General features: G+C 43.9%; 1 long non-coding RNA gene across 1 annotated transcript in view; it reads right to left on the bottom strand.

Annotated features, from left to right (window-relative positions):
- LOC149853460 (uncharacterized) overlaps positions 1–25025 on the bottom strand; it is a 187457-nt gene that overhangs the window by 109416 nt on the left and 53016 nt on the right. Inside the window, exon 4 of the long non-coding RNA XR_016439209.1 lies at positions 49–135. This is a non-coding gene — a long non-coding RNA (uncharacterized LOC149853460). The remainder of the gene's footprint in view (positions 1–48; positions 136–25025) is intronic.

The following is a 25025-nucleotide window of genomic DNA, read 5'->3' as shown; positions in this document are numbered from 1 at the left end:
AAAGATTTTTGTCATACAGTATATTTACTGGAAAACAAATGTACTTACATTTGTGCCACTGGGGAGCTTTATACCACACCATCTTTTTCTTCTTTCTTCTCCTTTTGTTCCCTGCACTTCAAGTGTGATGTCTAGCTAAGTGGAGGAAAATGAAGACAAATTAACCTCAAGCTTTAGGACAGGTTCGTTCATGAAGATATAATGAGAGCTGAAGTTCTCTTGGTAGCTACCTAAGAAGAGATCTTGTGTGGATGTCAAAGGGTGCAACTCCTGTGAAGTCAAAGACTGTTAATACCAGCTATGGATCCTGGCCAGAAAACTAGCTCCGTAAAAGTTCTGCCACTTCCCCTTGTCCCCAACAAAAATAATCCTCATAACTTCTTAATGGGACATAATTCAAGTGTGTTGCAGCTGCCAAGTCTAGCCTAACAAAAAATAATATGTAGGCAACTTTCTTATAGCATCTGTATACATTCAAAACACTTGTGCAAACTCTAATTTAATTTATCTCTACATTACCCCTCGGTGCAGCTCAGTGCTATTAGCTCTGATTTGCTAAGTAAGTAAATTGAGACATAGGCCAGCAAGTGAGCAGAAGAACCAGGATTCGAACTCAGAAGCTTCATAGCTCACAACTCCTGATCAGGCTGGCTTTCTTTTAAATCACAAAAAGCTTTTTTAATCTCTTTGAGGAACTGATACAATACTCACTTCAAAGTCAAAGGAACTAAACGGGCCTTGGATCCGATCCCAAAACCATAATGCATATCATAAGAATTCGACATATATGTTATTGTTAATATGATGGCTCGGTTCTGAGGCCTGCTTTAATTGCATGCTTTTGTGAAACACCAATTCAGGCAAAGTGATATTCCCTTTATTTACCTCTGGAAAATTTTCCTTTTGTCCTCACTTTCTTACTTTTATTTATTTTAGCACATTTAAAACATAGCGCCCGAAAGGCCCTGCAAATGTTAATGCTATTTGTTACACCCAAATGCATGTAAAGGTACAGCTCACTGAATAAAGTATAACCTGCAGTGAACACAAACACTTCCTTAGAAGGATAATTATCCCATGACTTTTGGAAGATAAGGGCCCAAATGTCAAAAGAAATTTTCCTCAGGTCCCAAAACTCTACCCGTACTTTTCCACGTACAAAATCCCCAGGGTGCCAATGCAAGCACCATCTGCGTGCTTCACTTCAAGAATCTGAAATTCATTACATGTAATACAATCCTTTGCTCCAGTGAAACCAAACCCAGAAGGGATCTGAGATGGATCAACACACTTCCTAAAGATCAGAACCATTCAGAACCTCAAGCTTGGCCTCAAACTCCGGTTTTGCACTTGGCTTTTGCATTTTGATTTTCCAGTGGTTAAGGCATGGGTTTGCCTCAAGGAGATTTGTGGTTTGGAGTGTGGTTAAGGAGACCTGGATTCAATTCCTGGCTCTGCAACTGATGTCCTGAGTGGCCATGGGCAAGTTACTTAGAGCCAGAATTTTAAAGGTATCTCAGTGCCAAAAGATCCATATCCTAGTGGGAGTTTCAGAAGTGCCTGGATACCTTAATCCAACAGCAATGCCTCTTACAGGAATAATGGGCCTGATTTTGATTCCTGGTTTAAAGTTATATAAATCAGTAGTAACCCAACTGAAGCTGATAAATTTACACTGCTAAAAGTGAAATTTCAAGCCAATCCGTTGGGTTTATTTTTTTATGCTTATATCATTTTGACAGCAGCCTCACTAAAACTATAACTGATTTATATTATGGACAGATCCAGTGAAGTTCCATTAGAAGTACCCAAAATTTGTGCATGTACATTTTTTTACTTGAGGTCACTTGGATGGACCCACACAGCCAGCTGATTGGTTCAGGATTTGTAGAAAAAAATCCTAACTTGATCCTGGATACCTAGTCTTATCTAACAATCTCAAAGCATGTTTCAAGTTCCAAATATCAACCAGTTCCCACAATCCCACAGGAGGTAGGAAAATACTGTTATTCCCTCTTAACTACTACTACTAGGGAAATGTGAATCACGGAAAAGATAGTAGGTGACTTGCCCTGCATCATTTAATAATTAATGATGGAAATGTGAATAGAGCCCAGAAGTCCCAACCTTATGGGTAATAACTCCACTGCAATGTATCTGATGTCCTCTGTGAAGAAATAAAAAGAAATTAAGGCTTTCTTTCAACTACTTTCTTCTACACCCACTCACTCATGCACTTGTGTGCATACATGCACACTCCCCAAGGCTTTATCTAAAAATCTATTTCAATCTCATAGGGTCAGATGTATAGCAAATATAAATTGGCTCTATTGACTTCAATGGAGCCAGACCAATTTATGTCAATTGAAGATCTCCCCCGGAGAATGGAAACCCATGTGAAGCGGCGGCACAACAGTTACCCGTTGTATTTACATTACCATATGCTTAGTTCTGGCATGTCATTTTTACCCGAAGAGATGCAAATTCAGGATGGAGACACATTTGGATACCCTCAGCTGGGAATCATGTTCTCTCAACATGCAGAGATGATGCACATACTGTCTCTACTCACGCTCATCCTTTCAGATGGCGTGATGCCTACATGCAAACTGGTTAGTACTTGCCCTGGGCTATCAAGGCAAGGCAATGGTATGTTTAGATCAGTAAACTGCATAGCAATATAAATGTCATGTATTCTGCAAGAAGTCTTGGCAGTATTTATATCTTGGGCCTGATTGCACATACGTGCCAAAAAGAAACTTGAAGACTCTCAGAAGAAAGGATGGCATGGGATTCACCAGCTCTTCTTACTGCCAAAACATGCTGTATAGCAGTGGGTACCTTGTTAATCCCCGAAGACTATCTAGTGGGAGTCAGATTATATGTAATGTGAATACTACTATGTAGCCTTTTTGTGCAGCCAGGCTCCAAAGCTGAAAATGAACCTCAAACAGTGAGTCTGGCACAGTTCAAGACATGAGTTGTACATTTGCCCAGAAAAGATGGCAACCAGCCCAAAACAGAATAGCTTTGGATGGTCAGCAAAGGGCTGTGTGGTATCCTTTCCGATGGGACAAACTGAAGCAGTACCTAACAAACATTATGGTTAATGGGCTAAAGCCTCCGAGATAAAGCTGTGGCAAAACAGTAACATTTGAAGTTACCTGCCCTTATCATCATCATCGGCTATCCCTCAATGCAAGGATGATGTCTGCAAGAGGGGAGTGGGACTACCATTTAATAGGAGTCTACGGAGCAGCAGAAACCATAATGGGATAATACAGTAAATCACATTGTTAAAACATACAGGTCATCAAGCCCAGAAGATGCTCAGTTGCAAATATGTCACTAAACAGTATTCTGTATCAAAATCAAGGAAAGTTCACAAGGTCTCACATCTGTTTTCCAATGTCTGTAAGTTGTTCATACCTGAGAAGTCAATGCAGAGCCATTATTCCCAAGTTACTGTACCCTTCTCTTTTATCATCCGTCAAATTTCCCAAAAGCCAGCAGTCTCTCAATCTATAATGTCGTAGTAGGTCCCAACGTCAAGATACAGGTAACTTCTCATGACTTCAGTGGGAGTCTAATTCCACATCTGCGCTTTTACCCTTTCTCCATCATTCTGCCCAAAACACCTATTGGTGAAGAGGTGTGAGGTCCATTGGAAGCTTTTTCAGAGGAATATAATCTTTGCTGAGAATCTGGACAGAACCTCTAAGCCCTTCACCAGAAAGTCAGTATTAACAGTAACTGAGACGCATTATTGACCTATTAATTAGGTGGTCAGTGGCCAAATTCTCTGTGATTTGGCGAATTCCTATCAAGCATGGAGAAGCGTGCTTTTTCCCTACTACATTTCTCCCACCAAATATCAGAGCTATCTAAATAACTTGCAGTTGTGGGAGCAAATGCTCCGTCTCTGCTATGCTCTTTGCAGCGCTTCTCTTTCCACGCGTCAGTTGAGGAGTGGCATTTTGGTGTGATTTCTTTTCCACAATTATTTCCCCTCGTTGTTTCTATATCCCTTTTTAAGTCCTTAATCAATCTGTTGATTAGACCCTTAAAATATAGAGTTAGTCTTAGTGTCAATCCTATTTCTATTAAAGGTTTCAGGAAAACTTTCACTAGCCCCAAAGACACACAAGAACATAAGAACAGCCATCCTGGGTCAGACCAAATGTTCACCATCCTGTCTCCAACAAAGTTAAACAGTGCTTCTAATTTTAGTTACACTGGTGCAAATCATAATCTGAATTTACAAAATTAAAATTCATCCCTCACCTTTCTGAGGTTCCTTGAAAAGTCATTTGTGCCATTTATTATCCCTCAGCAATTCATATCTACAATAAATTATGCTAACAACCTCTTCTCTGAAAACAGAAATATATCTGAAATGCACTTGGTTGATTGGAATTATCCAAAAGCCCCTACATTTTGATTGCCTAACTAGATCTGGAGTTTGTACTAAAGTTTATGGCATGGAAATATTTAAAAATTATGAAATATGCTTGGGAAAAAAGACAACAACACTTAAATACATTCACCCAGATTTCAGTCTAAGTTACTGAAGCATCTGAATTCCAAGGGGCAATTATCTTTTTGGCATGTATAGCTCCTAGGGTTGATTTTTATGTTTAACCAAAAGATGGTATAATGCTTAATAAATGAGCCTTAATTAAAGTGCTAGGAGAAAAAGCCCGTCATAATTGAATAATGAGATTAATGCATGCATGCTGTGCATTTGTTCAAAAAGCCTTGTCCTCTCACTGTACAAACCAAGAGTGGCCTTCTGTAAAATGCAGCACTCACACAAATCTTTAGAGAGGGGCTGATTCTTTTGTGACGACTTGCTAAAGCCCAGGTCCTGATGCTCACAGTAAGCAATGTAAAGTCCTGTTGAAGTCAGTGGTGCATACCATGGGTGAGGCTCTGGGTATCTGGCTGCATTGCGTTCCTAGGGCATTCGAGGAGGGATGTGCCTAAGCCCAGCTTATGTATCCGCCCCTGTTCCCACCAACCCATCAAACTGGGAAGTGTGGTGATGCAGCATTTAGGGGGTACGCCCTGGACATGTGTCAAGTACATCAGCTGATGGAGGGGATGCCCTCAGAAAGACTTCACTGCTGCATTTCCTGGTGGGTCGTGTGCGAGCTGGAGCAAGGCAGTGCACTGAGCTGGACACATGAAGCAGACATACCTCCACAATCTCATTCAAACACAGCTTGATGTAAAAGGACACAGATTCCCCTCTGAGGTGGGGTCTTTTGGTTTGATCAAAAACTACCCTGTTTATACGCATTGTATGTGGCCCTTTTTTACTGCTCACTACTGTATCCTGGACTTGTGCGTGGAGAGAGCATTTTTACTTGCTTTATTTTTCCTCCTCTCTGGTCATCTGTTCTGCGCCAAAAGTCATTGATCCATCTGCTTTTCAATGCATCATATACAGCTGTGATCATTTAAATGGTCAATACTGTAGGCCGTGTTTGCAGGGTGTTATTTTTTTAACACAGCAAACCTCTGCAGCGCAGGTTGGAGAGCAGTAATGGGGAACAGATTGAGGAGCCAGGACAAAGGCACCCGTTGGCTTCAACAGGCTTTGGATCAGGCCCTGGGAGAGCCTGAAGGAGGAATATGAAGAGGATTGACTATTGCCTTCCAATGAATATGCAAAGTTCATCTCTCACATACAATGGGAACAGTTTCATACTGATTTACATCACGGTCCATGGATAATCAGCCCACTATTCACTTCACCAGCCTTGAGGAAGTGCAATCAAGAAAGCATTACAGAAAAACCCTGCCCTGCAGGGCTAGAGTTGTTTTAATAATGTTTATGCTTTGCACATAATGTGTTTATGTCTGGAAGTTGCTTTTTGGGGTTTCCCACTGCGCCCCGTGTCATTTCCAGGCTGAGTCCTTGACTGGTGTAAATTAACAAAGGTCCATTGATTTCAATGGGCTGCACTCGTCTTTACCAGAGCTCAAGGTCCTCCCTAAAACCACATCCAACTTCATTTAAAATGCAAATCAGGGCTCAGCTTACTCCAGAATCACTGATCTGAAAACAAAGTGCACATTTCACAATTTAACAGGTTTGGATGGAAAATGAAAAGCCTTCTCCGGTCAACTGCTGGCCTCTTGTCACACTTTTCTTGAAAATAATCCAAGGCCAGGCCAAGGAAATAATAAAATTAAAAGAAAATGACTGAAGACTTCCCAACTTCTCAAGCTTGCGGTTTTTATTGAGCCTTTCATAATGTGTCATCGATACTAATTCTTTTATACCCATCAATCTTAGTCACCCAGATCTATCACAGGAAATGTGCCCCGGACAGAGCCCAATGTATAGAGCAATTGTAAAAAGTACCAAAACCCATGCCACAACGTATCCAAATACATACAAGCTCAGATCCCTTTACAAGTAGTAATCTGCGATGTCTAGTTTTGTTCCCTGTGATTTGGCATTGAATTTACCGCTCTGTTGTACAAATCCTGTCCAAGTTTTCTAATGTTTTAAAGGCTGGCCCAACACCTTGCCCTGATTGTACTTGAGTGATGGGCAGTTTGATTCCATGCGGGAATTCTGATTTAAACCCCAGAGTGATGGACCCGGTTGGAAAAACTGGATGGACCAGGTTGTGCCTGGTTGGAAAAAAATCCTTTTTTAAAAAAAGGTTTCATAGGCGCCAAAATGTTCAGACCAGCTCTAGTGCAAACCCATGAGAACTGGAATCCCTTTCCAAACACACTTGAACTATTACCACTAGTTTAGCCCAACTCTTCATTGTAAACCTCGAAAGACAACTTGCTGGCAGACAATGGAATAGTAGAAAAGATCAAGTGCTAGGCTGAGAATCAGGACTTCTCATTGCTAGTCTCTGTGCATGGTCTTCCACAAGCTACTTACACTACCATTTTTACCATTAGGTGTCTCAGTTTTCTAGTGCCCAGTTTGAGAGGAATCCGGCCTGACTTTCAGAGAATCAAAGCACCCACAGATCCCATTGACTTCAGCTGAATCTAAACACTTCTGAGCATTAGATCTAAGATAGAAAACCTAAAATTGAGAGCTGCTTTTGATGTGCTTGGACTTGCCCCCCCCCAATCTTAATCTCTTTATCTGTAAAAGCAAAATTGATATTTGCTGATCTTTACAAAGCACACTGAGATCCCTGGATGAAATGTACTATAGAAAGGCTTAGTGTCATTTACAGCTAGCTATAAACCAGGCAAAGAAAATCATGACAATTTTCACTAAGACATTAGTCCTTTTGAGGGTCAACATTGCAATTCTGAAGGAAAGTCACTGAAGTTGCAGTGCTGACATTTCTTTCCTTTTTATAATTTTAACAGGGATCAAAAGTACCATCCCACCTCCTCCCTCCTTTGGAAGAGTACAGACTCTATCACTTGAGCTATGATCAGTATGGAGTCTACACTGCATAGCTGAGTGGTTTTGATTTTGTCCAGCAGAAGGCAATAGCACACTTGGACACAGACTGATTCATGGGACAATATTATCTTTTCTGATGCCACAATGATTTTCATCATTTTGTGATACAAAGGGAAGAAAACCTTGAAGAGAATGAGGCTTTGGTCATTGACAGGGGTCTTCCTTGACACCAGTATGAAAACCACAGCAGCATAAGTTAAATTTTGGCTCTGTGTGTGTGTGTGTGTGTGTGTGTGTGTGTGTGTGTTTGGCAGCAGGTACGTGCATATAATCAAGAATGGGAAAACAAGTGAGCATCTATTTATGAGACCAGATAGCTTCACAGGGCCTAAACCTCCACTCAGTTGTATCCACTAACCTTCCTCCAGAAAACAATAAATATGCATATTAGTCATGTTCTCACCTTCCCACTCTCCCTTTGGTGCACAGATTTGGGGCAGAAGCACTGAAAGAAACCATATTTCCTATTTGGCTATTTATTCCTCCTAGTTAAAGCAACCGTGGTTTGGTACTCATTGGGCACATCTATACGAGATGCTAAACGCCCATTGGACTAATTCTACTGCACATTAGCACAGCTGGCAAAACCTGTGCTAATAAGCTAATGTATTAGCACAGGTTTTGTCAGTGGACATTAGATGTATTGTATTGTATTGCTAATGTATTAGCACAGGTTTTGCCAGTGGACAGTAGATTAGTCCAGTGGATATTAAGTGTCACACAAAAAGCATTTATCTGTGCTAATGCGCAGTAGCACTGATTACGGAGCATTTAGTACCTGTTATTACAAGTACTAGACTTAATGCACCATAATTATGGCACATTAATAAACATGTAGATGCACACACTAAAAACAAAATTAAACTAAACTAAAACCTCTTGAGTTCTCGTTCACTTCAGATCAACTGTCGGTGCATTAAGTAAATCAGTGAAAATGAAAATCCAAAAATAAGTAACCATTCCGCTATTGCTATGATGACCAGAAATTTTTACCTGGACAAAGATTTTGTTTCACAGATGCAGGGTCAATTTCCTGGGTTTTTTTTTAAGTTCTGGTCCATCTTACACACACACTATTCCCACTCCACCTATAATAAAAGAGATCATTTTTGGTTGAGGACTAGTAAAGACAGAGCATTAGACATGGGAGCTACTTCCAAGCTACTCCTGATCGGATGGGCTGTGCACAAATGCAAAATATTATACTGTGGTTTATGAAGTCTCTTCCATACACTGAGGAAATACTGCAATAGTAGTTCCAACTATAGTTTCAGGCCATACGTACCTGCTGGAAGAAGAAAGTACAACAGAATTACTCTGCTTAGGGGAATGGGGGTGCGGGGCTTGATGCTGATCATAAAATGAGCATAGGTACTAAAGGCCTGGATCTCCTCTATTTAGCACCGTTCACATGAACAAGATGTGGGCACAAATCATTAACAAAGCACCCCTGCTCTCCACTCCTCACTCAGTATAAACTGCCATAGCCCCATTAACATTGATGAAGCCAAGCTGGTTTACACGAGCTGAAAGCCTGTCCCACTTTGCTCAAGTCTCCACAATGAAAAAAGCTCTGAAGCACTAGGTAATCAAGCCCACTGGCTTTGGTGGCATTAACTTCCAGCGGGTACATCAGCCCAGCAATCTTATTCTCAGAAAGGACAGGCCAGATAACCTCTCCATTTGCTATCTGAGCACAGAACTGGCCAGAGGAGGACAGAGGCTAGATCATACGGCAATTGATTGCAAACCCCTAACAAAATCCTCGACTTACATATACCTCATCTCACTTGCTGTAAATGGCTTTGCTCATACCTGCCTGTTTCTCTGAGGCTGTTAGACAGATTAAATCATCTCAGAACCATAGGACAGTAGCTTTGGAAGGATCCTCAGGAGGTCACCTAGTTCAATCATGGGCAGATGTAAGAAGGGCATAGGAAGGGGGGACCTGCCCTCAGACCCCACTGTCCCCAGCAGACATGGAGGCTGGGGAAGCACCAGGGCTGCTTGTGCCCCATTCCAGCCACGGCTTCTGCAAGCAGCAGCATGGGATGCTGGACTTACAGTGAAACAGGTCCCTGTCTTCCTCATCCAATGCTGCTTGGAAGCCCCTGGTATCTCCCACCAGCCCAGGACTCCAGTCATGCCTGGACCTTGCTGGTGATCCAAGCATTCAGGTTGTGGGGAACTGGAGCTGCCAGGAGCCAAGCTACCCTGTAGAAGATAGCTGAGACTGCATCAGTGCACCCCCTGGTCCAGGCAGGTTGGTCCCTGGTTAAACCATCCCAGTCAAGGGTCTTTCCAACCCGCTCTCAAAACTTTCAGGGTTGGAGATTCACAACCTAGGGATGGAGATTCACAACCTCTCTACTCTGCCTGGGTCAGATAAGGGCCAGACACAAAACTATTTTCTAGATCCTCTTTTTTTTTTTACAATTAGAAAAATAATAATCCCAACCTAAAAACCGATAGTATGCCAGACTCTCCAAAGATTTTGCAAACCATTTCAGCTTGGGTCCAACAAATCAGCTTGCTTTGATCATTTCCAAATAGTTCCTTCAGATTTTTTTTTTTTTAAATATTTTTTGTTTTTACCTTTTTTCACTCAAATGTCCTTAGAGTGAATGAAAGAGATACATTTGGAACAGGAAACTTTTGCATTTTGTAAACATCGAAACAAAGGGGTTGCAGGGTGGGGGGTTGACAATTTTAACACTTTCTCACCATTTTTGAGAGAGGAAAAGTTTGGCCCAAGCCAACCTTTTCCCCTGAGGGTCACGGGCTTTGATGAATTGGCATTTTCTAATGGAAGGTGATTGGTCTGAAAACCTCCTGATCACTCGAGGCCAGACTGTCAGCTCGTGTAAACAGTTCAAGGGAACAACCTGATACCCACCGAGGTTCAAGCTCAAGGGGGTAAAAGCACAAACTGCTCAGTTATGTGATCCTACCTGATATCTGGCAACGTGAAACATTTTTAACAGTCAAACCCCTCCACAAATCGCTCACTAATGTACACTGGTTTCCCACACATCTGAATCTATATCAAATTACTGAAATGGGCACGCACGCACGCACACACTCGCACACACTGGTTGTGAAAGTGCTCCAAACAAACATGGTCATCTGTATCCTTATTTTTCTTAAAAGCAAAGCAGACCGTTCAAGCAGCAGTCGGTGAAAGCAGGCATTCAATTCTACTCGGAGACTTGTTTTCCTCTAAAGGGGCCTCTCATCAGACTCGGTGACAACTCTTAGCTGCCTGAGAAAAAGCACTGGAATAAAAAAAAAAGGAACCTATTTTTCAGAGCAAAGTAATCCGTATTCCATTGCCATGGCACCAGACATCCGTCTCTTCCTTTCATTGACCAGACGAGGTCCTCCTCAGCTCCTTGCTGCATTACTCCGTGTGTGTGTGTGTGTGTGTGTGTGTGTGTGTGTGTGTGTGAGAGTGTGTGCGAGTGTGTGTGGGTGCACGCGTGCGCGTGCATACGCCTAAATTTATTTCCTTGGCAAGAAAAGTAGTTATTAAAGTATTAGTTTAGCTTGATTGATTCTTCAGGAACAGAAGAGGGTTGTGGGGGCCTCGTAATCTCTGTCGTGATCTCAAAACAGAGGCCTTTGACATGATACAATATTGGAAAAATAACAGGAGGATACAGTCTGCCACTTTGAAATCCAAACAGTACAGTTTATAACCTGAAGTCCAATTCCACGTACAGAGAAGGTTAATGATAAAACTGGAGGAGAATGCACTCCTTCGGTTTTTAAAACGCAGTCCTTAGCCGAAGGAAACTAGCAGGTCCTTTGTCTTCAGCAGAGCTACGCTGATTTATTGCAGCCGAGAACCCAGCTCCATATCGCAACGTGATATGAAAAGAAAAATAGCATTAAAAAAAGGCTGGAAAGGAGCCAGCTTCAAAAGAACAGAAAGTCAATCAAAGCACCTGGAACAAAGGTGATGCTGGCGAGGTGAAACGAAGGCAAGAAACACATACCTGGGATGCAGTCTACCTTAATAATTGTCCAAGTGCGGGAAAAGGCAGTTGAGGCTGGCAAGTACTTTCATCCCCTACTTTGGAGGTGGGAGAGGACTTTGGACGAAGTTCTCGGCGCCACTGAGCTGCGGCTAGGCAGCGCTGGTTGTGGCTCACTGGGTCTGGAGCCAGCCCCATGGTAGTGCTGCTGTAGGGGAGCCTGGATGGTCATGGCAGGGGCAACGAAGGAGCTGGCTATGCCAGGGAATGCCATGCTAAGGAGATCCAACCAGTTTCCAAGCCCTTTGAGTGACCAGGGTGGAGCAAAGGTAAGGCAGTGCGTCCCCAAAGCTGTTCCTTTGCCCGAACAGTATTTTTAAAAGACACCCCTTGTTTCATTTTTAGAGCTGCAGGCACTGGGAGCTGCAGGGACTCAGCACCTCTCAGGAGATACTTAGCACCCTTTGAGGAACATTCATTTACCTGAACTGCTTTCTCGGCTTTCCCTTTGGGCGGATGAGGGGGTTGCCATGCTGCCTAATTCTTGCAGGAAAATATGTCATTTTCTTTCCCTTTTGCATGCAGCAGGCTGGCACTTTGGCTGGGATTTATGTGGATCTTTATTAATGAATAATTCTAAGTAACCACCTTGCTCTGCTTCCCTCCACCACCAGCCCTGACAAGACAGATGGCTCGGAATTGCCGAGTGCCACGGTTCACCTTTTTCATTTCATAAAAATCAATTTTCTGTGGCATCCGCAGGCAGGTGCAGGAGGAAGTGGCTGCAAGTGAATGTATAAGCAATGCGCACACAGACTCCTCTGCCTCGCTGTGGATGGCGCGCGCACATACACACACCCATGCACACACTCACACACGCATACATATATAATAGGTTCCCTGTGGCTCCTGCAGTCTGATCAATTTTGCATTCAGTTCAGACCCAGAGCGAATTTATTGTTCTTCGGAAACTTTCTAGCAGGAAGAAAGATGGATCCGTTATGACAAAGCTCGGGGTTTCAATCAGAAAGCTCACCTGTATATTCCGATTGTTTTCTCTTTTTCAGCCCTCCCCCCACACTGGCTCAGACTCCTTCTTTTGGTGAAGAGGGGAGTTGATTCAATGCCAACCTGTTCAATAGTTGGCAGGTTGCCTATTGTTATTAGTGCAACAGCAGTCCCTCGCAGCCCCAGCCGAGCTCAATGCCCCGTGGCGCTAGGCACTGCACAAACACGTAGAGCAAGAGACAGCCCATGCTCCACAGAGCTTGCAGTCTAAATAGTCCAGGCAGACAAAGGATGAGAAGGGAACGAGATAGACAGGGAGGCCAAGTGCCTTCTCAGAGGACAAAGAGAGTGCCAGGACCAGTCACAGACCCAGACGTCCTGGGTCCCAACCAGTTAGCTCACCCAGGCTTTGACTTCATTCTGCCCAAAGACCTGTTGGGTGGTTGTATGCATACGGCAAATCACCACCCAGAGCTCTGGGTGCCCTGATATTTAAATCTCTCAGTAAATGCATTTAAAGGTCTTCTCCCATATCGATAAGAAACAGACACCTCCCCACCAGGGACACAGTAAGAAAGGCTCAGGTGTTGCCATGTGGCCATTGGCAAAAGTACGATGGTCCATGGAAGCCCCTGGGCTCTGGAAAGTGCAGGATGTGCTCGGCCCTGGGAGGGCAGGTCATGGTTTGGGGTAAGATCCGTGGCTGTTTTTTGCAGATACTGCTGGTTTCTGCCTCCGATATTTTAATTTCATTCCCAATCTGCAGCCAAAGTTTAGCGGAGCGTGAAGGACGATGGGAAGTTGTCACCCTGGAGTGCAGAGGGGAAGTGCTATTTCCTTAAGCCAGGCAGCACGGGGACGATTGGATGTTTCCCTTTGCTTCCCACAGAACGTGGGCCGCAGCCTACCTTGGCCCTGCTCTCCTGTAATGTAAAAGAATTAGTGTCCTGCCTCTGATAAAATGCTAGGTGGAGGTCATCAAGCCCAGGGCAACTGCTGCTGCAGAAAGACAAGGACGGCGATGGGGCGACAGTGCCACCAGGAGTGCGTGTCAAGGTCCGTTACCTTCAAGACGAGGCATCTGGATTGAGGCACAAGCTTGGCAACTGGCAGCTATCTCTGTTATGAGGCTGATTTGGCTCTCCTGCACCAGTTCCACAAAGCCCATGAACTTCAGGGGAGTTATTCCTGATTTGTGCCGCCGGCCATAGTGCATTCTCCACTGGATGGGTGCACCGGGGCTAATTCAGCTGCCTTGCGCCTTCTTCGTGTCCATCCGTACAGAGTCTGTTTCAAATTCACCCGATTCAAAATGGCAGCATTTCACAGCTGTTTTGCACAGCTGTATATGCTGATGGGAGATGCTGCACAGCAGCATGCTGGGCCCCCTACTGTCTGTGTTACAAGACACAAGGCCAGAATAACAACAAAAATAGCCAGCTTGCAATAAGCTGCAAGCACAGTTGAAAATACCAGGTCTAATTCTGCTTGCTTACATCACTGTAACTTAAGAGCGACTCCACTGAACACAGCGGAGTTATAAATTGGCATAAAGCAAGATTAGATTCAGGTGCATTGCCTTTGCAGCCTTCTTTTCTGCACGCCTATTGTTTGTGATGGCCAGTAACGTTTTACCGGCAGCCGATTCCATGTGCACCCAGCAGAGGGAGCTCAGATACAGTAATGACAGCGACATAATTCACCGCTGGAGTCAGTTTTCCTTTTAATAGATTTTTTTTTTAAATTTAATTTTGCACCCTCCCCTTCCAATTCCCAATGGCAAAGCAAAAAGAAATCTCTCTTGTAAGGCTCCCTGTCACATGAACAAAGATTCAGTCAGTCGAGCAAGGTGATAACACAGTAATTTATTGTGGCTTAAGTAAGTATGGTATGATTTTAAATGAAATGCAACATTTTCTTACTGGGCCAAAGTGATAATGGGTCAGAAAAGGAACACGAAAACTGGAAATAAATAAGCCTTTGACTGGAGTGTGTGGGTTTGATTCAGGTTTCGCTTGCACAGGTGCAAATGGGGAGTTACTGCCGTGAAGCCAACAAAGTTAAGGTGCTTTTAACTGCAGAAGAATCAAACCAGAACCTACTGATTTTTCATTTTTGCAGCAATTGGGTTTTTTCTTTAAGAGAACAGAAGATATGGAAGGCACACAGCAGAGATCTCTGCAGCAGCAGGGTGCGCCTCAAGTGATCACCAACCCAGATCCGTCTAACCTCTGGGGAGATTTGGATTGTGATCCAAAACGACTCCATCTCTCCAGATGGGGTAGAAGTGAAGATCAAGCCATTGCTCTCCAAGCCCCAAGAAGCTTTTTGTAGCCAACAAGACTGCAATTCATCTCTTAGTAGAGTGCCCACATGAGCCCAGGGCTCCCACTGAAATCATTCATGCAGGGGTGAATCTCAGCAGAGCCTCATGCTTGGCTCCCCTTGGTTTAACACTGCCAGAACTTAACTAACTTCAGCAAAGTGGATCCTGAGGGCCCACTGGCAAAAGGAAGAGGAGAATCAGAGCCATGGGGGAGGAGAAGCAGACACACAAGAGGCGCGAGTGCTTGGGAAGGTGCAGAAATCCAAAGGGACCTAAGGGAGCTCGGCTCGGTGGGCTCCTTTGCAAATCCCAGCTGCAGATCACAACCCTCCCTTGTGTCTCCTGTATGCTTCCCTCTAATACATGAAAAACTCCTGTAAAGCCCAGAGGGCCAGGCTCTGCAGAGCTGCCCTGGAATCAGGAATGGATTTGTGTCATTTTATATCAAACATGGATCTGGCTTTTTTTTAAACAGACATTTTCACTTGGTTGGTTTCAAGGCAGAACTAAGTTCATTTCAGCAATACCCTGGCCAGACCCCCTGGGGAAAAAAAAACCAGACTCCTTATGGTTTATGCAACAGCAATATAGACTGGAGGGAGTGGAAACAGTCTGACCTAAGGGGCGTACAGGACCAAGCCTAGCTAAGACACACAGTACAACCTCAGAGCAATTGGATGAGCAATCTTTGTCAAGAACAAAAGACATCTGCTGAGTAAAACGGGAATTGACTCGGAGCAAGGACAAAGCCAGATGGCAGCACGTGATGCACCGGTCTGTTCCAACAGGATGCCACGGTCAACGGCAACTAATGCATCCAATAAGTCAAGAGGAATCAATAATGCTAAATAGCCAGCGTCTCCTATATGAAGCAAATCAGTGCAAATGCAGTTAAAATGGTCTCTGTGCTCCACGCACTGCAGCCGAAAATCTGATTGAAGTTTGTCATGTGACACATTGACATTGGCACTCAGAGGTTCCCACAGCTGCAGCAAAATGACTTTTCAAGCTCGCCACACGTACCAGGCAGGTTTGAATATGGATGTTTGTTACCCACATTTCAGAGGGGATCAGAAACTGAGGTCCTTTGTGGTTTAAATATCCCGTGGCACGGTCTCCGCATGGAGGGATGCTAAAAAGCACTCCCCATTTCTAACTCCGGCTGCCTAAAAGTCACTTCCCCATGCACACATGCATGCATACATATACAGAACATGTATATGTGTGCGTTCATACCACCATTCGAATATGACAAATCCATCATCCCAACAGTAGAGAGGGAGGATGGGACTGTGGTTATGACACTAACCAATATGGGAGACATGGATTCAGCTCCTCAGACAGCCAGTGGCTTCCTGTGTGATCTTGGACATGTCACTTAGCTTCTCTGTGTCCTCTGTTTCCCATCTGCAAAATGGGGATAACAATACAGACCTCCCTCCCCAGCATATCTTAAGGATAAATATATTAAAGACTATGAGGTGTTTAAATGCTACTGTGACGTAGGCAATGCAAGAACCTAAAATATTACATTTGTTATAGTATTATATGGTCCAAGCTAATTATCAACAAATAACCAAGATGAAAATTCAGGGAAATGTGATTTTGCCACACAAAAGATATAATCCAATATTTTCAACAAACCCATTCTCTTCATCCTCAGGAAACATGAAACAGGCACCTGAACCCCTTTTCGCTGCCATTATCCAAGATGGAATCAGGACTCATGGTAGAGGTGATATATTGTATTAGACCAACCAGATTTTTGCAAAAAAAAAAAGTCTTTAATTGCAAGCTTTTGCAAGAATAGATTGTAAAAGTTCTCCCACATAGAATTTTTTGCAAAAATCTAGCTGACCTAATAAAAGAAATCACCTCTACCACGAGTCCTGATTCCTTTTGTCTCTAGACCAGTATGGCTGCAACCTGGATACCATTATCCAAGATGGCACGGTCTCCAACTCCACATCTGAATTTGCCAGGGGAGGCTTCTGTAATTTTTGCCCACTAATCTAATACATTCTGGTTTAAAATCTTCACTTTTCTGTTTTAGGAGTGCAACTGTGTTTGATAAAGAACTTTTTTCTCCTCTTTAATGTAAGTTAAACTTCTGCATATGCCCCTCAGGAAAGTAACTGAGTCAACGTAAAACAACTCTCTATAGATACTTTTTTTTCTGTCCTCCTAGAAGTCAGCAAAATGTTTTCATCTTTGTAGGCTGAAAACAAAATTAAATTGGATTTTCCCTAATAAATCTGTTAAATATGTAGAAGGAGACATATTTAAATATGTAGAAAGATGTTCCATGCAAATTTCTTGACGTTCAAAAATGTTTAATGTTTTTTTAACCTCAGGATTTATTGTTTTAAATAATCTTTATACTATACTTTACCTAGGAAAGAACTACAGACTTTTTAGTAATTTTAATAAACCTTGTTGTATTATTAAAGACCGCACTGTGTTTCATTCTGAACACATTCCTCCATCTTGGCAGTTCCTGGAACTGTGGTGTGAATTTTATTATCCATTTCCTTCAAGATTTATATAACACAAGTGGTATCACATGAGCCTATATATCAACCTCAGACACATTTCAGGACCTGACATATAACGGTTGAAGCGGGGAGGCGGATGGATTAACACTAGAGGAAAACAGGGAGTCCAACACCTGCATCCAGTTCCATACCATTCAAACCCAGAAATGCAGCTAAGGATGGTGGCATTTCTCTGGAAGATATTTTTAAAGGAGTCCCATTGGTAGTTAGGCCATTTGCAGAAGCTTAAATCAGGGAGAGCTCTATTCATTAATGCATTTGCAGTGGGTGGTAACCACGACAAAAATACACTCCTGCAGGTCCCCTCTCTTGCTCCTCTTCCATCCCCAGCAAACTTCCCTCTTTTTGTTACACAGTTCAGTTAATCCCAAGTCCCTTTATAACAAACCAGTCTTGTGGGTCTTGCACACACGTGTGTTCTCTATATCTCTTGAACCCTAGTAATATCAGTGTAGCACAGGGGTGGGCAATTATTTCGAGCGGAGGGCCGCTTACTGAGTTTTGACAATCCATTGAGGGCCGCATGACAGGCAGCCAGGGGAAGATAAATATTAATTTTCTAAAATGTTTAGGGACCCTGCGGGCTGGATAGAATGGCCTGGTGGGCCGTACCCAGCCTGCGGGCAGCATTTTGCACCACCCCTGGACAGGACCAAAACTTTGGCTGATGTAACCTAGCATTGCTCCACTGATGTGATGTGATACTTCACCTGAAGCTCTGGCCTATAATAACAGTCTAGACAAGCCCCAAAGCCTTAGAGCAAAGGTAAAGGGAATTTAGCCCACTCTCTAGAAGTTTGCATATCTCAGTTGTGTACTAGGATGAAGTCAGAAGAGTAAAACACAGCAAAAGGCGGTCAGGGTGTAAATGAAAGACTTAACTTACACCTTCTGACATAGTCTTTGAGCCCACCGCTGTGTAGCTAAACCCACTTGGACTCTTTCTGACATCAGCAAGCAGGCGTACAGAGGTCTAACAGAGTAACTCAGTGCAAGGCAGCCCGAGCTGAAGAGCAATGAAGTAACATCATATTACACATATCACCTCTATCTCTGGTGTCTCTCTGAGACTCATCTAAATGGTTCATTTAACTTGTTCCTAAGCACCATTGAGAAAGAGAATATAAGTCATTATGTAAGAAGAAAAGAATACATGAGTCATCTCTCCAGCAGGAGAATATATGAGCCACCACCTTTCTCAGTCCAAGTCAGCAAATGAGTAAAAAATCTGTTTTCACTGAAGTAAATGAAACTGGTAAACCGGATAACTGGAAAAACCATAAGTGAGTGTGAGTGGTCAACAGAAGCCCAGTCAGAGCTCAGCAATCTGGACTTGGAGTAGCAAAAAAGGAAAAAAGAAGAGCATGAAAGTAATAAGAGCAGTAAACTTCAAAGGGGGGGGGGTGGGATGGAAAAATAAATCTTAACTCTGAAAACGACTGGCAAGCACATCATCTGGCTTTGCCTGAGGGAGTGTCCAAGCTCAGTGCATAACCCCCTGCTAAACAAGAAAGCAAAACCTAGGGAGCCGTATCTCCCCTGTCTGCATCTGCAAATGTGGCAGGGTGGGGTGGGGGAAGGTTCGGGAGGAGAGAGGAAGAACAGAAGAAGTGGCAGGTTTCACTCATGATGTTTCCTCCAGACTGTTCAGTTTGTTGGGAAATTGGGTCAGCACAGGCAGGGGTGAGAAAGCTAGACATTACAGCTCCTGGGAGACGAAGGCCAGCAGTCCTCTCCCTCCATTTGTGTGACATCTAGACAATAGAGCTTGGAAAGGACTCGTGGGGCCATGTAGCGCAACTGCTGCTCAAGGCAGAATCAGCCCTATCTAAACCCTTGCAGACACCTCTTGTCTAAGTACAAGGCATTAGCAAGTCTGTTCCCTGGCTTCTTCTTGAAGCACTGGGTGGCACTTCAAAGCTCAACAGTGAATGCTTTCTTTTGTCTTCACCCTGAAACTGGCCCAAGCTAATGCCTTTTAGGTAACCAACCTCCTTGCAAAGGCAAATCTAAACAGAGAGGGTCACCTCTGACCATGGATATGGAAGAGAGGACACCAGCCAGCCAGACTATCCTTCATGCCAAAGACAATGACATTTTGTTAAGTGATCTAAATAAGGCCTGGATGATCACCACTGACTTACCTCTCCCTGCACATAATAAGCCGTATCCTTAGTACCTCCTTGGTATCATCACTTCTGATTCATTCCCCCACCAGTTTCATTCCCAAGTGTCACATGGCATGGCTGGTCTTTGGTAACCTGTGCAGTAGCTGCATTTTAGTATTTGCAGCTGGAGATGTGACATTTAGACTAGGCTGGAGAACGTACTCGTTCTTTCTGTCATTCCAGATTTCATGAAGAACGAAGCACAGTGGAGAGATTTTATACGGGACGGGGGGATAAGCAATGTAACAAGGTAGGGGGCAGTACTCTGAGATCCGCTAGGCACCTTGGGTGAAGAGTGGCAGTATGAACAGGACTGAGTGCAGGTATTATTGTTGTTATTTGTTACATAATGTGCCATATTGCTGCATTTTCAATTCACCCACAAGCACTTCCTGGAGAATGTATACTGTCACTCTGTTCTTATGTTGCCCTATTTTTCCAGCTTTCTTCTAGCCAGGTAAATACATGGCCTCCAGCACTGAAGCATCTGAGTACCTATTATATCCTGCTGTTTCTCTCTCGCACTTATCCTATTATGCTATTACAGTTGGTACTGGGCGTTGCACTTTCTACTTTGCACCATAATACTGTGGGTCCAAATCTGCTGTCACTAATATACCATATAATAAAGGTGAGATACAAAGGAGTGCTGCAAAGAGCACTTCATATGACAGGAGTCAGGGTTACAAATGGTTAGACGGCTGTCACTCAGCAGGAATCAGGATCCACTCACTCCTGTAGCTACTGTTATGCCACCCATTCATATATGAATTACAATTTTATATAGAAAGGTAACTTCAACCTAAAATGTCTGCCATAACCAATGCAGCCAGTTAATACATGCAAAGAGATAGGTCCGGGATGCAGATCAAGGTAGACAACCTCTCTTTTGTCCTTGTTATTTCTTCCCTATTATTTTACTCTGCTCAGGTTCTTCTACTGCCTCTGTCGTTTTGGGATCAACGTGCTTTACAGAAGTATATTAAGTGAAGCAACTAGCTTCTCTTTTCTCCCGGTATTCTCCCCACCATTAAAGACATTGTGTGGGTATTTAGCTTTTCAATATCTCAGCACTACGTTTTTATTAGTACACCTTGTACCGGGAAAAGATAATGGTGGTTCTTAGATCTGGTAGAGGTTCATTCCTTTCTTGGACCAGGCTGAACAAAAGCTTTATTTCCTACAGAGGGTGCTTGCCAAACAGGATGGTTAATTGTGGTGCTCCGTCCTGGAGCTTTTGGTAATCTATTAGAGATCCTAGGTCTAAACCTCTGAGCACCTTGAAGACCGGCTGTGATGTGATGTGATAGGAAGCCAGCGTAGCGAGTGGAAGACAGGTTTCACATGGAGCTGCAATGTCCTAGGTCTGGGATTCTGCACCTCTCAGTCAACATTTGTCAACAGATACCATTTCCCAAATTTGAATGGTTTTCTAGTCATAAAGATATTTCTGTCCTCAAAAGTTTCCCTTCTGCAGTGGCTTAGTAGTTGGCTAATGAGGTGGATCAACCATCTGGAGCCCATATTACATGTTCCTGGTGTTCATCCATGAAAACACTTGATCTTTGCTTCACTAAACCTCAAAATAGTTAGCAACAACCATAAACCAGTCAAGAACTCAACCAGTTTGGGCCTTCAGCATCAAGTATGCCAGGCAGCAAAGGTGCCTCATATCAGCTACAGTGAAAGAATGTCTCACTGTTGCACTTTGGACACCTGACAGCTTTGGGACAAGCAGCGGGTCCAAGCAGATGCTGTGATGGGGACCCAGAAGAAATCCCAAGACGGGTTTTGGTTCTTATAAGCTACGGAGTTGGGAGAATTCTTTTGTTCTCATGAAAACTAAGGGATTGGAAACCTTGAAGACTGAAGCCTCCTGTTTCTCTCAGAACAGATATGGTGCAAAAAGAGGCTATGTACATGATTACTTCCCATTACCCGACCCTGCCAATACCCTTCAGCCCTAATGCAGACCTAGACGTAAAAAAGTTATAACTATGGTCCCTTCTGCAACCCTTTGCATTACCTTAGTACCTAAAGTCCCCAACCAAGACCAGGTCCCGTTGTTCTGGGCACACTAGAAACTCATGGTAAGAGAGGTAGCCCCTACCCTGAAACAAATAGGGGTCCAGCACCTACATACCATTAAAATTTCATTTCTGAAAATACTGCAAGCTCCCACTTTTGAAAATGTTACCCTAAGTGACCTGCCCAAGGCCACACAAGAACAGCACAGCAAAACCCATTGATCCAGGTCTCCTGTCTCGCAAACCAGTGACTTAGCAACAAGATCAGAGATCCAGCACTGAAACAGCCAGCAAGAGAAAGTGAACAGATTTTCAGTCCTTTGTTAAAGTTATAAAAAATGACTGCTGATAAATTACGACCTTTTGTCAGACTCTCCATTTTTTAATAGAGAATATAACAAGAACTTAATGACAGTAAATATTATGTTGGCTCTATATCTATGCTATGGTTATAGTTAAAGTCTTGCTCATCTGGAGGAGAAAACTGACACTTAAGGGTGCAATTCTAAGCACTGAAGTAGAAATCAGGCTTCTTGGGGTCTTCCCTTCTCTCTGTCCTAAAAGATACTGCTCACCGTCCTGTGCCACTGGGGATAGGACACAAAACAAGAAGACAAAAAGGAGACTTTTGGATCCACGTCTGAGACAGAGGAAGCTACCGGACCAAAGAGCTCCAGGTGGACACATAACAAATTGTAGTATGTAACAATGATGGCACTGATGGAGGAGTTTCTGCTCAGCTCAGCGTCCTCTCAGAGTTTGGATGATTAACTCAATTGTAACTATAATTATCCCGTAAGCTAAATGCAATCATGAGAGTCCCCAATCACTACAGATACACTGCTTGCCTGAATCGGTCACAGTTTACATTTATCCTTCTCACCAGTCTTAAGAGTTCAACTAAAATGAGTGCTGCTTGCTGCAAACCAAGTTGCCAGCCACACCACGGAAAAAGGCTAGCATAGCCAATCTCTCTACTATATAGCCATCTCTTAACAGAGTCTTTCATAGGACAAGGAACCAGAAAGCAAAGGGGCCAGCTAAAGATTGAAATAGAGATGTGAAAAAAAGTTTGCCAGAGTTCCCTGAACCTTAGGCAAAAGCCTCATCCAATAGCCAGTGAAAAAAAATGAAAAAGGATATTAATGGTCAACGAATCAAGTTCTATGAGGTCATATCCTTCCCAGTTAAGACTCTCAGTGTTCTTCAATGAGAATTTTACATGGGGAAAGACTGACCAGTTTAGTAGGAGCATCTGGATTTGGATTGGTGCACATGGGTGAAAGCTCAAATCTGCTGTTATTTTATCAATATGATACCGCCATTGGCAATGACACGTACCAGCAATGGGATTATTCCCACTCAGTTCTCCATTGGGTTTGATCCTCAGCTGGTGCAAACTGAGAATCCATTGACTTTGGTTAAACAACCCCAGATGATGACCTACCGCAATATTTTAAAGGTCTTCTGATGACATTTTTTTCCTACAAGTCCTGCAGTGGAGTGGAAAGAACATGGCTCAACAAGATGTCCCCCACAGAGATCTTGGTAGAAGTGCCCAATTCCAAAACATGCTTCACTTCTCTTACCTCTCTAAGTTCCTCTCAGATAAAAGTAAATGCAAGTTTCCACTAAATTCACTCAGCTCTCAACCTAGTTGAAATCTACTCAGGAAATGACCAGGATATATAGAAAATGTATTCATGACTTATAGTGTCTTATATAACCAAGCACTTTGTATTTGTTAAACCATGCATGCTGCGAACTTGGCTGAGAAACATGTAACATGATTTTGATGGATAGGGTCTTAGGTAGGGATTTCAATGATAATACCATTATAAAAAAATCCTTTAAAAAAAATCCACAGCATATTTTGCAAAAGTAAAAAGGTTAAACCTGGACAAACTTTCAGCAAGAGTAACTTTGTTCAGCCGTCGCAAAGCATTTTTTGGCGTGTGACCCTCAAAATGGCTTCTTCCCATAACATACTGCTCCATAATCCTTTGCAACCATTCTTAGGCATATTCTAAGACTTATACACCCTGACTTACGGTGCATGATGAAGAACACCAATGTACTGAGTGGAGTTACCAAAGGGAAGTCAGAATTAGACTCAGGGCACTTAGAGAAGTGACATTTTTCACAAGATGAGGCCATGGACAGTGTTCTACAAACACCCATGGCTGCAGAGCACTTTTAAAATGGCTGATCACATGAAAATTTAACCCTCGTCTGATTAAGTATCAGACAGGGCGCACTAAGGCAAAGAGCCTTCATTTTAGGTGATTACACCCACATCCCATGCAGCTTTATGGGGCTAGGCTGGTGTTCACATGGGTGAGCACCAGTCCAGCCCTGTCCCCAGGGCTGTCACATAGTGGAGGCAGTCTCCTCCCTGCACAGCTGGGGAGGGAGGGTGGGCTGGGGCAAGGGATCCCCCCCAGCCACACATGCCTCATGCCCCCCCCTCCAGCTACCCCTGCTAGGGTCTTGTGGGGAGCCGGGCTGGGCACACAAGGCTGGGGGGCTCCCTTCCCTCCCAGGCCACCCTTCAAGTGTCTTGACAGTGGCCAGTGCTGGGGCAGGAGGCAGGAAAAACACAGCACCCCCCCCACCCCGCACCTTGTGGGCCCAGTACAGCTCTCCCCAAGACCCCAGCAGGGGTAGCTAGGTCAGACCCATGAGGCAAGGGGGGCTCTGCTTCCCTCCCCCCTGCACCAGCTCCAGGTGAAGCAGCTATGGCTGCTGCTGTCAAGAGTCTTGGCGGGGAGGAATGGAGCCGCCCCTGCCATATGGGTCCAGCTTGGCAACCCCTGATGGGGTCTTGGGGGGAGCCAGGCTGGGCCTACGAGGTAGGGGGGGACTCCCTTCCCCCCTCAGCTCCCCACATGAGCATCTAAAGCTGCACAGGGTTGTTACACGGGATAGCAAAATACTCAAATCCTATGCAGACTGGGCACAGCAGAAAAATAAAAGGGAGAAAAAACCCACATCGTACTTACAGGCTCGGCAGTGCTACACTCACTAGCACCACATCTGAAAGAGACTTGGGGGCATGACTGACCACAAGATGAACATGAGCCACCAGTGTGATGCCGCAGCCGGCAAAGCAAATAAAAAACTGGCTTGCATCTACAGATGCATCTTGAGCAAGATCCAAGAAGTCATCCTCTGGCTTTACTTGGCCTTGGTGAGGCTGCAGCTGGAGTACTGCATCCACTTCTGGGCTCTGCACTTTACAAAGGATGTGGAGAAGCTCGAGAGGGTCCAGAAGAGAGCCCCACGCATGATCAGAGGTCAAGAGAGCAGGCCTTATGAGGAGAGGCGGAGAGGCATGGGACTTTTCAGCCTGGAGAAGCGAAGGCTCAGGGGTGACCTGGTGGCTGCCTATAAGCATATAAGGGGGTACATCAGGAACCGGGAGAACATCTGCTCACCAGGGCACCCCAAGGAAAGACAAAGTCTAACAGTCACAAACTGCTAGAAGACCATTTTAGGCTGGACT

This window comes from Crocodylus siamensis, chromosome 14, assembly GCF_052110815.1.
Source record: "Crocodylus siamensis isolate JL-2025a chromosome 14, ASM5211081v1, whole genome shotgun sequence".
Classification (NCBI taxonomy): Eukaryota; Metazoa; Chordata; order Crocodylia; family Crocodylidae; genus Crocodylus; species Crocodylus siamensis.
The sequence above is the reverse complement of the archived record's forward strand: the minus strand, read 5'-3'. Positions and strand labels throughout refer to the sequence as shown.